The following is a 13,084-nucleotide window of genomic DNA, read 5'->3' as shown; positions in this document are numbered from 1 at the left end:
TTGTTTTAGGGTCAGGGCCCAGGGTTAGGGTTGTTTTAGGGTCAGGGACCAAGGTTAGGGTTGTTTTGGGGTGAGGGCCCAGGGTTGGGTTTGTTTTAGGGTCAGGGCCAGGGCCCAGGGTTAGGCTTGTTTTAGGGTCAGGGCCAAGGCCCAGGGTTAGGCTTGTTTTAGGGTCAGGGCCAGGGCCCAGGGTTAGGCTTGTTTTAGGGTCAGGGCCAGGGCCCAGGGTTAGGCTTGTTTTAGGGTCAGGGCCACGGCCTAGGGTTAGGGTTGTTTTAGGGTCAGGCCCAGGGCCCAGGGTTAGGCTTGTTTTAGCGTCAGGGCCAGGGCCCAGGGTTAGGCTTGTTTTAGGGTCAGGGCCACGGCCCAGGGTTAGGGTTGTTTTAGGGTCAGGGCACAGGGTTAGGGTTGTTTTAGGGTCAGGGCCCAGGGTTAGGGTTGTTTTAGGAGTCAGGGCCAGGGCCCAGGGTTAGCTTTCTTTTAGGGTCACGGCCACGGCCCAGGATTAGGGTTGTTTTAGGGTCAGGGCCAGGGCCCAGGTTTAGGGTTGTTTCAGGGTCAGGGCCCAGGGTTAGGGTTGTTTCAGGGTCAGGGCCCTGGGTTAGGGTTGTTTCAGGGCCAGGGCCCAGGGTTAGGGTTGTTTTAGGGTCATGGCCACGTCCCAGGATTAGGGTTGTTTTAGGGTCAGGGTCAGGGCCCAGTTTTAGGGTTGTTTTTGGGTCAGTTCCCAGGGTTAGGGTTGTTTTAGTTTCAGGGCGCAGGGTTAGGGTTGTTTTAGGGTCAGGGCCCAGGGTTATGGTTGTTTTAGGGTTAGGGCCCAGGGTTAGGTTTTTAGGCTCAGGGCCAGGGCCCAGGGTTAGGGTTTTAGGCTCAGGGCCAGGGCCCAGGGTTAGGGTTTTAGAGTCAGGGCCAGGGCCCAGGGTTAGGGTTTTAGGCTCAGGGCCAGGGCCCAGGATTAAGGTTTTAGGCTCAGGGCCAGGGCCCAGGGTTAGGGTTTTAGGCTGAGGGCCAGGTCCCACGGTTAGGGTTTTAGGGTCAGGGCCAGGGCCCAGGGTTAGGGTTTTAGGCTCAGGGCCAGGGCCCAGGGTTAGGGTTTTAGGCTCAGGACCAGGGCCCAGGGTTAGGGTTTTAGGGTCAGGGCCAGGGCCCAGGGTTAGGGTTTTAGGCTCAGGGTCAGGGCCCAGGGTTAGGGTTTTAGGATCAGTGTCAGGGCCCAGGGTTAGGGTTTTAGGGTCAGGGCCTGGGCCCAGGGTTAGGGTTTTAGGGTCAGGGCCAGGGCCCAGGGTTAGGGTTTTAGGGTCAGGGCCAGGGCCCAGGGTTAGGGTTTTTGGGTCAGGGCCTGGGCCCAGGGTTAGGTTTTTAGGGTCAGAGCCCAGGGTTAGAGTTTTAGGGTCAGGGCCCAGGGTTAGGGTTTTAGGGACAGGGCCCAGGGTTAGGGTGATTTCCAGGAAGTGACCTCACAGTGACTCAAGCTACCACTTACTGTTGATTGTGATGAAATGCCAGCTGAGGCACATGCCTTGGGAGCTAAGTGGTTGCTGCCCTTGACTACTATGAAGACTGGTGTGGGAAGGGTCGCTTTGGATGCACTTGAGCAGGGGTCCCCAACCCCTGAGCCATGGAGCCGTAAGGAGCCACACAGCAGGTGAGTGGTGTCGAGTGAGGGAGTGAGGGAAGCTTCGTCTGTATTTACAGCCACTCCCCTTTGCTCACATTCCCGCCTGAGCTCCACCTTCTCAGATGAGCAGCAGCATTAGATTCATAGGAGAACGCACCCTGTTGTGAACCGTGCATGTGAGGGATCTAGGTTGCGCTGTGCTTATGAGAATCTAATACCTATTGATCTGTCACTTTCTCCCATCACGCTCAGGTGGGACCATCCAGTTTCAGGAAAACAAGCTTAACACGCCCACTGATTCTACATTATGGTGAGTTCTATAATTATTTTATTATATATTCCAGTGTAATAATGGAAATGAAGTGCCTAATCAACGTAAATGTGCTTAAATCTTTTGGCCCAGCTCCTACCTCCCGGCAGCCTCGCCAGGCCCAGAACTCTCTCCAGTCAGCCTCTACAGACCAAGCTCATGACTCACAATGGCCTATTTAGGCCCATACCCTACCTCACGGCAGTCTCCGCAGATGAGCCTACTGCCTCACAACAGCCTCCACAGGCACAGCTCCATCGTTACAATGGCCTCTTTAGACCCAGCTCCTGCCTCCCAGCCTTCTCTCCAGGCCCTGAACTTTCTCCGTAAGTTGAGGTAGCTGGGACTGTAGGTATACATGACGATACTTGGCTAATTTTTAAATTGTTTTGCAGACATGGGGTCTCACTTTGTTGGCCAGGCTGGTGTCAAACTAATGGCCTCAAGTGACCCTTCCACCCCTGCCTCCCATCCTCGAGGTATGTGCCACCACAAGGGGCACTTGTTCAATTTTCTAAAGAAAAAATTTCTAAAGTAAGGCTGTGGGATGATGGCAGGAAGATAAAAGAAAAACAGAAGAATAAGTTAAAATGACTTATTCACACATATTCTTTTGACAGCAAGAAGAACTTTTAGTACATACATTCCTTACAAACAAACAAACGGCAGATAAACAATGTTGTATAGGAACTTCAACACACACTGTACAATATTCCCACTTTGCTGACATAAGTTATGGAAATTTCGTGGTTTCCTTGAGTGTCGCTACCAGTATTTTGCTTCTCTGATGATTTTTATCAACTTCCTCATCTGTTAACTTCTCTCCAAGGTATGTCGTGTCACGACATGCTGCCGCTGCACGAACACGGCCAGTGTCTTCCTATTAAACATGTAGAATGCTTTCCTAATTTCTCTTTTTACTCTCTGTCTTTGTGTTCTGCATTTTCCTTACTTTTATTGTCAGAAACTCCAGAAAGTCAATCGTACTAATTTATCACGATTTGCTTCATTAATTTATACTATGCTTATATGGAATTTTGCCCAACAGACCTCATTACAATTTGGGCCAGGGCCCAGGGTTAGGGTTGTTTTAATGTCAGGGCCCAGAGTTAGGGTTGTTTTAGGGTCAGGGCCCAGGGTTAGGGTTGTTTTAGGGTCAGGGCCCAGGGTTAGGGTTGTTTAAGGGTCAGGGCCCAGGGATAGGGTTGTTTTAGGGTCAGGGCCCAGGGTTAGTGTTGTTTTAGGGTCAGGGCTCAGGGTTAGGGTTGTTTTAGGGTCAGGGTCAGGGCCCAGGGTTATGGTTGTTTTAGGGTCAGGGCCCATGGTTAGGGTTGTTTTAGGGTCAGGGCCCAGGGTTAGGGTTGTTTTAGGGTCAGGGCCCAGGGTTAGGGTTGTTTTAGGGTCAGGGACCAAGGTTAGGGTTGTTTTGGGGTGAGGGCCCAGGGTTGGGTTTGTTTTAGGGTCAGGGCCAGGGCCCAGGGTTAGGCTTGTTTTAGGGTCAGGGCCAAGGCCCAGGGTTAGGCTTGTTTTAGGGTCAGGGCCAGGGCCCAGGGTTAGGCTTGTTTTAGGGTCAGGGCCAGGGCCCAGGGTTAGGCTTGTTTTAGGGTCAGGGCCACGGCCTAGGGTTAGGGTTGTTTTAGGGTCAGGCCCAGGGCCCAGGGTTAGGCTTGTTTTAGCGTCAGGGCCAGGGCCCAGGGTTAGGCTTGTTTTAGGGTCAGGGCCACGGCCCAGGGTTAGGGTTGTTTTAGGGTCAGGGCACAGGGTTAGGGTTGTTTTAGGGTCAGGGCCCAGGGTTAGGGTTGTTTTAGGAGTCAGGGCCAGGGCCCAGGGTTAGCTTTCTTTTAGGGTCACGGCCACGGCCCAGGATTAGGGTTGTTTTAGGGTCAGGGCCAGGGCCCAGGTTTAGGGTTGTTTCAGGGTCAGGGCCCAGGGTTAGGGTTGTTTCAGGGTCAGGGCCCTGGGTTAGGGTTGTTTCAGGGCCAGGGCCCAGGGTTAGGGTTGTTTTAGGGTCATGGCCACGTCCCAGGATTAGGGTTGTTTTAGGGTCAGGGTCAGGGCCCAGTTTTAGGGTTGTTTTTGGGTCAGTTCCCAGGGTTAGGGTTGTTTTAGTTTCAGGGCGCAGGGTTAGGGTTGTTTTAGGGTCAGGGCCCAGGGTTATGGTTGTTTTAGGGTTAGGGCCCAGGGTTAGGGTTTTAGGCTCAGGGCCAGGGCCCAGGGTTAGGGTTTTAGGCTCAGGGCCAGGGCCCAGGGTTAGGGTTTTAGAGTCAGGGCCAGGGCCCAGGGTTAGGGTTTTAGGCTCAGGGCCAGGGCCCAGGATTAAGGTTTTAGGCTCAGGGCCAGGGCCCAGGGTTAGGGTTTTAGGCTGAGGGCCAGGTCCCACGGTTAGGGTTTTAGGGTCAGGGCCAGGGCCCAGGGTTAGGGTTTTAGGCTCAGGGCCAGGGCCCAGGGTTAGGGTTTTAGGCTCAGGACCAGGGCCCAGGGTTAGGGTTTTAGGGTCAGGGCCAGGGCCCAGGGTTAGGGTTTTAGGCTCAGGGTCAGGGCCCAGGGTTAGGGTTTTAGGATCAGTGTCAGGGCCCAGGGTTAGGGTTTTAGGGTCAGGGCCTGGGCCCAGGGTTAGGGTTTTAGGGTCAGGGCCAGGGCCCAGGGTTAGGGTTTTAGGGTCAGGGCCAGGGCCCAGGGTTAGGGTTTTTGGGTCAGGGCCTGGGCCCAGGGTTAGGTTTTTAGGGTCAGAGCCCAGGGTTAGAGTTTTAGGGTCAGGGCCCAGGGTTAGGGTTTTAGGGACAGGGCCCAGGGTTAGGGTGATTTCCAGGAAGTGACCTCACAGTGACTCAAGCTACCACTTACTGTTGATTGTGATGAAATGCCAGCTGAGGCACATGCCTTGGGAGCTAAGTGGTTGCTGCCCTTGACTACTATGAAGACTGGTGTGGGAAGGGTCGCTTTGGATGCACTTGAGCAGGGGTCCCCAACCCCTGAGCCATGGAGCCGTAAGGAGCCACACAGCAGGTGAGTGGTGTCGAGTGAGGGAGTGAGGGAAGCTTCGTCTGTATTTACAGCCACTCCCCTTTGCTCACATTCCCGCCTGAGCTCCACCTTCTCAGATGAGCAGCAGCATTAGATTCATAGGAGAACGCACCCTGTTGTGAACCGTGCATGTGAGGGATCTAGGTTGCGCTGTGCTTATGAGAATCTAATACCTATTGATCTGTCACTTTCTCCCATCACGCTCAGGTGGGACCATCCAGTTTCAGGAAAACAAGCTTAACACGCCCACTGATTCTACATTATGGTGAGTTCTATAATTATTTTATTATATATTCCAGTGTAATAATGGAAATGAAGTGCCTAATCAACGTAAATGTGCTTAAATCTTTTGGCCCAGCTCCTACCTCCCGGCAGCCTCGCCAGGCCCAGAACTCTCTCCAGTCAGCCTCTACAGACCAAGCTCATGACTCACAATGGCCTATTTAGGCCCATACCCTACCTCACGGCAGTCTCCGCAGATGAGCCTACTGCCTCACAACAGCCTCCACAGGCACAGCTCCATCGTTACAATGGCCTCTTTAGACCCAGCTCCTGCCTCCCAGCCTTCTCTCCAGGCCCTGAACTTTCTCCGTAAGTTGAGGTAGCTGGGACTGTAGGTATACATGATGATACTTGGCTAATTTTTACATTGTTTTGCAGACATGGGGTCTCACTTTGTTGGCCAGGCTGGTGTCAAACTAATGGCCTCAAGTGACCCTTCCACCCCTGCCTCCCATCCTCGAGGTATGTGCCACCACAAGGGGCACTTGTTCAATTTTCTAAAGAAAAAATTTCTAAAGTAAGGCTGTGGGATGATGGCAGGAAGATAAAAGAAAAACAGAAGAATAAGTTAAAATGACTTATTCACACATATTCTTTTGACAGCAAGAAGAACTTTTAGTACATACATTCCTTACAAACAAACAAATGGCAGATAAACAATGTTGTATAGGAACTTCAACACACACTGTACAATATTCCCACTTTGCTGACATAAGTTATGGAAATTTCGTGGTTTCCTTGAGTGTCGCTACCAGTATTTTGCTTCTCTGATGATTTTTATCAACTTCCTCATCTGTTAACTTCTCTCCAAGGTATGTCGTGTCACGACATGCTGCCGCTGCACGAACACGGCCAGTGTCTTCCTATTAAACATGTAGAATGCTTTCCTAATTTCTCTTTTTACTCTCTGTCTTTGTGTTCTGCATTTTCCTTACTTTTATTGTCAGAAACTCCAGAAAGTCAATCGTACTAATTTATCACGATTTGCTTTATTAATTTATACTATGCTTATATGGAATTTTGCCCAACAGACCTCATTACAATTTGGGCCAGGGCCCAGGGTTAGGGTTGTTTTAATGTCAGGGCCCAGAGTTAGGGTTGTTTTAGGGTCAGGGCCCAGGGTTAGGGTTGTTTTAGGGTCAGGGCCCAGGGTTAGGGTTGTTTAAGGGTCAGGGCCCAGGGATAGGGTTGTTTTAGGGTCAGGGCCCAGGGTTAGTGTTGTTTTAGGGTCAGGGCTCAGGGTTAGGGTTGTTTTAGGGTCAGGGTCAGGGCCCAGGGTTATGGTTGTTTTAGGGTCAGGGCCCATGGTTAGGGTTGTTTTAGGGTCAGGGCCCAGGGTTAGGGTTGTTTTAGGGTCAGGGCCCAGGGTTAGGGTTGTTTTAGGGTCAGGGACCAAGGTTAGGGTTGTTTTGGGGTGAGGGCCCAGGGTTGGGTTTGTTTTAGGGTCAGGGCCAGGGCCCAGGGTTAGGCTTGTTTTAGGGTCAGGGCCAAGGCCCAGGGTTAGGCTTGTTTTAGGGTCAGGGCCAGGGCCCAGGGTTAGGCTTGTTTTAGGGTCAGGGCCAGGGCCCAGGGTTAGGCTTGTTTTAGGGTCAGGGCCACGGCCTAGGGTTAGGGTTGTTTTAGGGTCAGGCCCAGGGCCCAGGGTTAGGCTTGTTTTAGCGTCAGGGCCAGGGCCCAGGGTTAGGCTTGTTTTAGGGTCAGGGCCACGGCCCAGGGTTAGGGTTGTTTTAGGGTCAGGGCACAGGGTTAGGGTTGTTTTAGGGTCAGGGCCCAGGGTTAGGGTTGTTTTAGGAGTCAGGGCCAGGGCCCAGGGTTAGCTTTCTTTTAGGGTCACGGCCACGGCCCAGGATTAGGGTTGTTTTAGGGTCAGGGCCAGGGCCCAGGTTTAGGGTTGTTTCAGGGTCAGGGCCCAGGGTTAGGGTTGTTTCAGGGTCAGGGCCCTGGGTTAGGGTTGTTTCAGGGCCAGGGCCCAGGGTTAGGGTTGTTTTAGGGTCATGGCCACGTCCCAGGATTAGGGTTGTTTTAGGGTCAGGGTCAGGGCCCAGTTTTAGGGTTGTTTTTGGGTCAGTTCCCAGGGTTAGGGTTGTTTTAGTTTCAGGGCGCAGGGTTAGGGTTGTTTTAGGGTCAGGGCCCAGGGTTATGGTTGTTTTAGGGTTAGGGCCCAGGGTTAGGTTTTTAGGCTCAGGGCCAGGGCCCAGGGTTAGGGTTTTAGGCTCAGGGCCAGGGCCCAGGGTTAGGGTTTTAGAGTCAGGGCCAGGGCCCAGGGTTAGGGTTTTAGGCTCAGGGCCAGGGCCCAGGATTAAGGTTTTAGGCTCAGGGCCAGGGCCCAGGGTTAGGGTTTTAGGCTGAGGGCCAGGTCCCACGGTTAGGGTTTTAGGGTCAGGGCCAGGGCCCAGGGTTAGGGTTTTAGGCTCAGGGCCAGGGCCCAGGGTTAGGGTTTTAGGCTCAGGACCAGGGCCCAGGGTTAGGGTTTTAGGGTCAGGGCCAGGGCCAGGGTTAGGGTTTTAGGCTCAGGGTCAGGGCCCAGGGTTAGGGTTTTAGGATCAGTGTCAGGGCCCAGGGTTAGGGTTTTAGGGTCAGGGCCTGGGCCCAGGGTTAGGGTTTTAGGGTCAGGGCCAGGGCCCAGGGTTAGGGTTTTAGGGTCAGGGCCAGGGCCCAGGGTTAGGGTTTTTGGGTCAGGGCCTGGGCCCAGGGTTAGGTTTTTAGGGTCAGAGCCCAGGGTTAGAGTTTTAGGGTCAGGGCCCAGGGTTAGGGTTTTAGGGACAGGGCCCAGGGTTAGGGTGATTTCCAGGAAGTGACCTCACAGTGACTCAAGCTACCACTTACTGTTGATTGTGATGAAATGCCAGCTGAGGCACATGCCTTGGGAGCTAAGTGGTTGCTGCCCTTGACTACTATGAAGACTGGTGTGGGAAGGGTCGCTTTGGATGCACTTGAGCAGGGGTCCCCAACCCCTGAGCCATGGAGCCGTAAGGAGCCACACAGCAGGTGAGTGGTGTCGAGTGAGGGAGTGAGGGAAGCTTCGTCTGTATTTACAGCCACTCCCCTTTGCTCACATTCCCGCCTGAGCTCCACCTTCTCAGATGAGCAGCAGCATTAGATTCATAGGAGAACGCACCCTGTTGTGAACCGTGCATGTGAGGGATCTAGGTTGCGCTGTGCTTATGAGAATCTAATACCTATTGATCTGTCACTTTCTCCCATCACGCTCAGGTGGGACCATCCAGTTTCAGGAAAACAAGCTTAACACGCCCACTGATTCTACATTATGGTGAGTTCTATAATTATTTTATTATATATTCCAGTGTAATAATGGAAATGAAGTGCCTAATCAACGTAAATGTGCTTAAATCTTTTGGCCCAGCTCCTACCTCCCGGCAGCCTCGCCAGGCCCAGAACTCTCTCCAGTCAGCCTCTACAGACCAAGCTCATGACTCACAATGGCCTATTTAGGCCCATACCCTACCTCACGGCAGTCTCCGCAGATGAGCCTACTGCCTCACAACAGCCTCCACAGGCACAGCTCCATCGTTACAATGGCCTCTTTAGACCCAGCTCCTGCCTCCCAGCCTTCTCTCCAGGCCCTGAACTTTCTCCGTAAGTTGAGGTAGCTGGGACTGTAGGTATACATGACGATACTTGGCTAATTTTTAAATTGTTTTGCAGACATGGGGTCTCACTTTGTTGGCCAGGCTGGTGTCAAACTAATGGCCTCAAGTGACCCTTCCACCCCTGCCTCCCATCCTCGAGGTATGTGCCACCACAAGGGGCACTTGTTCAATTTTCTAAAGAAAAAATTTCTAAAGTAAGGCTGTGGGATGATGGCAGGAAGATAAAAGAAAAACAGAAGAATAAGTTAAAATGACTTATTCACACATATTCTTTTGACAGCAAGAAGAACTTTTAGTACATACATTCCTTACAAACAAACAAACGGCAGATAAACAATGTTGTATAGGAACTTCAACACACACTGTACAATATTCCCACTTTGCTGACATAAGTTATGGAAATTTCGTGGTTTCCTTGAGTGTCGCTACCAGTATTTTGCTTCTCTGATGATTTTTATCAACTTCCTCATCTGTTAACTTCTCTCCAAGGTATGTCGTGTCACGACATGCTGCCGCTGCACGAACACGGCCAGTGTCTTCCTATTAAACATGTAGAATGCTTTCCTAATTTCTCTTTTTACTCTCTGTCTTTGTGTTCTGCATTTTCCTTACTTTTATTGTCAGAAACTCCAGAAAGTCAATCGTACTAATTTATCACGATTTGCTTCATTAATTTATACTATGCTTATATGGAATTTTGCCCAACAGACCTCATTACAATTTGGGCCAGGGCCCAGGGTTAGGGTTGTTTTAATGTCAGGGCCCAGAGTTAGGGTTGTTTTAGGGTCAGGGCCCAGGGTTAGGGTTGTTTTAGGGTCAGGGCCCAGGGTTAGGGTTGTTTAAGGGTCAGGGCCCAGGGATAGGGTTGTTTTAGGGTCAGGGCCCAGGGTTAGTGTTGTTTTAGGGTCAGGGCTCAGGGTTAGGGTTGTTTTAGGGTCAGGGTCAGGGCCCAGGGTTATGGTTGTTTTAGGGTCAGGGCCCATGGTTAGGGTTGTTTTAGGGTCAGGGCCCAGGGTTAGGGTTGTTTTAGGGTCAGGGCCCAGGGTTAGGGTTGTTTTAGGGTCAGGGACCAAGGTTAGGGTTGTTTTGGGGTGAGGGCCCAGGGTTGGGTTTGTTTTAGGGTCAGGGCCAGGGCCCAGGGTTAGGCTTGTTTTAGGGTCAGGGCCAAGGCCCAGGGTTAGGCTTGTTTTAGGGTCAGGGCCAGGGCCCAGGGTTAGGCTTGTTTTAGGGTCAGGGCCAGGGCCCAGGGTTAGGCTTGTTTTAGGGTCAGGGCCACGGCCTAGGGTTAGGGTTGTTTTAGGGTCAGGCCCAGGGCCCAGGGTTAGGCTTGTTTTAGCGTCAGGGCCAGGGCCCAGGGTTAGGCTTGTTTTAGGGTCAGGGCCACGGCCCAGGGTTAGGGTTGTTTTAGGGTCAGGGCACAGGGTTAGGGTTGTTTTAGGGTCAGGGCCCAGGGTTAGGGTTGTTTTAGGAGTCAGGGCCAGGGCCCAGGGTTAGCTTTCTTTTAGGGTCACGGCCACGGCCCAGGATTAGGGTTGTTTTAGGGTCAGGGCCAGGGCCCAGGTTTAGGGTTGTTTCAGGGTCAGGGCCCAGGGTTAGGGTTGTTTCAGGGTCAGGGCCCTGGGTTAGGGTTGTTTCAGGGCCAGGGCCCAGGGTTAGGGTTGTTTTAGGGTCATGGCCACGTCCCAGGATTAGGGTTGTTTTAGGGTCAGGGTCAGGGCCCAGTTTTAGGGTTGTTTTTGGGTCAGTTCCCAGGGTTAGGGTTGTTTTAGTTTCAGGGCGCAGGGTTAGGGTTGTTTTAGGGTCAGGGCCCAGGGTTATGGTTGTTTTAGGGTTAGGGCCCAGGGTTAGGTTTTTAGGCTCAGGGCCAGGGCCCAGGGTTAGGGTTTTAGGCTCAGGGCCAGGGCCCAGGGTTAGGGTTTTAGAGTCAGGGCCAGGGCCCAGGGTTAGGGTTTTAGGCTCAGGGCCAGGGCCCAGGATTAAGGTTTTAGGCTCAGGGCCAGGGCCCAGGGTTAGGGTTTTAGGCTGAGGGCCAGGTCCCACGGTTAGGGTTTTAGGGTCAGGGCCAGGGCCCAGGGTTAGGGTTTTAGGCTCAGGGCCAGGGCCCAGGGTTAGGGTTTTAGGCTCAGGACCAGGGCCCAGGGTTAGGGTTTTAGGGTCAGGGCCAGGGCCCAGGGTTAGGGTTTTAGGCTCAGGGTCAGGGCCCAGGGTTAGGGTTTTAGGATCAGTGTCAGGGCCCAGGGTTAGGGTTTTAGGGTCAGGGCCTGGGCCCAGGGTTAGGGTTTTAGGGTCAGGGCCAGGGCCCAGGGTTAGGGTTTTAGGGTCAGGGCCAGGGCCCAGGGTTAGGGTTTTTGGGTCAGGGCCTGGGCCCAGGGTTAGGTTTTTAGGGTCAGAGCCCAGGGTTAGAGTTTTAGGGTCAGGGCCCAGGGTTAGGGTTTTAGGGACAGGGCCCAGGGTTAGGGTGATTTCCAGGAAGTGACCTCACAGTGACTCAAGCTACCACTTACTGTTGATTGTGATGAAATGCCAGCTGAGGCACATGCCTTGGGAGCTAAGTGGTTGCTGCCCTTGACTACTATGAAGACTGGTGTGGGAAGGGTCGCTTTGGATGCACTTGAGCAGGGGTCCCCAATCCCTGAGCCATGGAGCCGTACGGAGCCACACAGCAGGTGAGTGGTGTCGAGTGAGGGAGTGAGGGAAGCTTCGTCTGTATTTACAGCCACTCCCCTTTGCTCACATTCCCGCCTGAGCTCCACCTTCTCAGATGAGCAGCAGCATTAGATTCATAGGAGAACGCACCCTGTTGTGAACCGTGCATGTGAGGGATCTAGGTTGCGCTGTGCTTATGAGAATCTAATACCTATTGATCTGTCACTTTCCCCCATCACGCTCAGGTGGGACCATCCAGTTTCAGGAAAACAAGCTTAACACGCCCACTGATTCTACATTATGGTGAGTTCTATAATTATTTTATTATATATTCCAGTGTAATAATGGAAATGAAGTGCCTAATCAACGTAAATGTGCTTAAATCTTTTGGCCCAGCTCCTACCTCCCGGCAGCCTCGCCAGGCCCAGAACTCTCTCCAGTCAGCCTCTACAGACCAAGCTCATGACTCACAATGGCCTATTTAGGCCCATACCCTACCTCACGGCAGTCTCCGCAGATGAGCCTACTGCCTCACAACAGCCTCCACAGGCACAGCTCCATCGTTACAATGGCCTCTTTAGACCCAGCTCCTGCCTCCCAGCCTTCTCTCCAGGCCCTGAACTTTCTCCGTAAGTTGAGGTAGCTGGGACTGTAGGTATACATGACGATACTTGGCTAATTTTTACATTGTTTTGCAGACATGGGGTCTCACTTTGTTGGCCAGGCTGGTGTCAAACTAATGGCCTCAAGTGACCCTTCCACCCCTGCCTCCCATCCTCGAGGTATGTGCCACAAGGGGCACTTGTTCAATTTTCTAAAGAAAAAATTTCTAAAGTAAGGCTGTGGGATGATGGCAGGAAGATAAAAGAAAAACAGAAGAATAAGTTAAAATGACTTATACACACATATTCTTTTGACAGCAAGAAGAACTGTTAGTATATACATTCCTTACAAACAAACAAACGGCAGATAAACAATGTTGTATAGGAACTTCAACACACACTGTACAATATTCCCACTTTGCTGACATAAGTTATGGAAATTTCGTGGTTTCCTTGAGTGTCGCTACCAGTATTTTGCTTCTCTGATGATTTTTATCAACTTCCTCATTTGTTAACTTCTCTCCAAGGTATGTCATGTCACGACATACTGCCGCTGCACGAACACGGCCAGTGTCTTCCTATTAAACATGTAGAATGCTTTCCTAATTTCTCTTTTTACTCTCTGTCTTTGTGTTCTGCATTTTCCTTACTTTTATTGTCAGAAGCTCCAGAAAGTCAATCGTACTAATTTATCACGATTTGCTTTATTAATTTATACTATGCTTATATGGAATTTTGCCCAACAGACCTCATTACAATTTGGGCCAGGGCCCAGGGTTAGGGTTGTTATAATGTCAGGGCCCAGAGGTAGGGTTGTTTTAGGGTCAGGGCCCAGGGTTAGGGTTGTTTTAGGGTCAGGGCCCAGGGTTAGGGTTGTTTAAGGGTCACGGCCCAGGGTTAGGGTTGTTTTAGGTTCAGGGCCCAGGGTTAGTGTTGTTTTAGGGTCAGGGCCCAGGGTTAGGGTTGTTTTAGGGTAACGGCCCAGTGCTAG

Source organism: Gorilla gorilla, chromosome 9 (assembly GCF_029281585.2).
Source record: "Gorilla gorilla gorilla isolate KB3781 chromosome 9, NHGRI_mGorGor1-v2.1_pri, whole genome shotgun sequence".
In the NCBI taxonomy this organism is placed as follows: domain Eukaryota; kingdom Metazoa; phylum Chordata; class Mammalia; order Primates; family Hominidae; genus Gorilla; species Gorilla gorilla.
The sequence above is the reverse complement of the archived record's forward strand: the minus strand, read 5'-3'. Positions refer to the sequence as shown.